This window comes from Anneissia japonica, unplaced genomic scaffold (assembly GCF_011630105.1).
Source record: "Anneissia japonica isolate Jap-2015-1 unplaced genomic scaffold, ASM1163010v1 scaffold284975_len822289_cov185, whole genome shotgun sequence".
NCBI classification, from domain to species: Eukaryota; Metazoa; Echinodermata; class Crinoidea; order Comatulida; family Comatulidae; genus Anneissia; species Anneissia japonica.
In genome coordinates, this window is record NW_022699685.1 from 344,302 (window position 1) to 345,632 (window position 1,331).

The following is a 1,331-nucleotide window of genomic DNA, read 5'->3' on the forward strand; positions in this document are numbered from 1 at the left end:
GACAGCACAGCTCAGAGATTAGTTGAGACATAGTCTTGTACAGACATTTGATAAATATTTAAATTTAATAAATAATTAATATTTAAGTCTGTAATTGGCAATGTTATACAGTATTGTTCGTCTTCATATAATTAAAGTATCTAGATAAAATGTTGATACATACTCCAGAATAAAATAAAAAGATGACGACAACTTTATAATTTTTTCATCTTTCATTTTAATAGAAATGACTATTAATGTGTAACTGATTGCAATCCACCAGACATTGGCTTTTTCTGAGAATACGTTTCAATTATTACATATACACCGCTTGCTAAAAAAACTATAAATGAATGTAATATCAATAATGGGTTTACATAACCATGTAATAGATTGGGTTTAGTGAACTCCTTCCCATATGCCTTTGGTTAGGCTACAGTATAACTAAATCTGTTTACTCCATGAATGTATTTGACAAGCTAAATTCAATCTACTTTCTTTTAATTGTAATTGATATACTGTTACTATTAAATATATCATAAATAATTTTTGTTTTTAAAGAATGCATTGGATAAAGAAATAAAATCTGATGCTGATATTACAAAAAAAAGACAACAAACATTGAAACAATTAAAATATTTTTCCGTATTGCCTAATAGTTATATAAAGCCGAAACTCCTTACAATATTATTCATTACAATTTATTTACATTACAAGTTAACAGCAATGATACTCCACAGACTGGAGTGAAGTCTGCACTCTCATTAAAATTCAACCTTTTTTTTCTTATATTCTGTTAATCTACCAAACTACAGTCTGAGTAAGTAATTTTACTGTTATTATCACTAGGCTGTCTCCCATTGGAGCAGACAATGAGATTCCAGGGGGTATGCTGGTTTAAGCCTGTGGGGAGGGGGTACGAAAATGGTAATGCAAAGATTAATCCAAGAATCCACAATTAAATCCCTATTCCAATGACAACTTAATGGTCATTTTTAGTATTTTAACCCAATGGAACTAATTTGCTACCATGGGGTTGGAAAGGTAGGGTGTATCATCCTACCTCCCTCCCCAGCTACACCCATGAATTCCGTAAACTAGGATGAGACATGCATGGCAGGTCATTTACGACGACCTGCTTAGATTGTCATTGAAAATCAGCAGACCACAACTGCTCCAGGCAAGCAATCTCAACATTAACACATTAACGGTACCTCTCTAACTGACAATTATGAAATGAACTAAATAGAAGACATCAAGTATTATTTTTGTGCAAGACTGTATATAGTGATTTTAATATTCAAAGCACTTGTGTTGTTATTCCTGGAAATTTGCTTAATAATATTGTTATC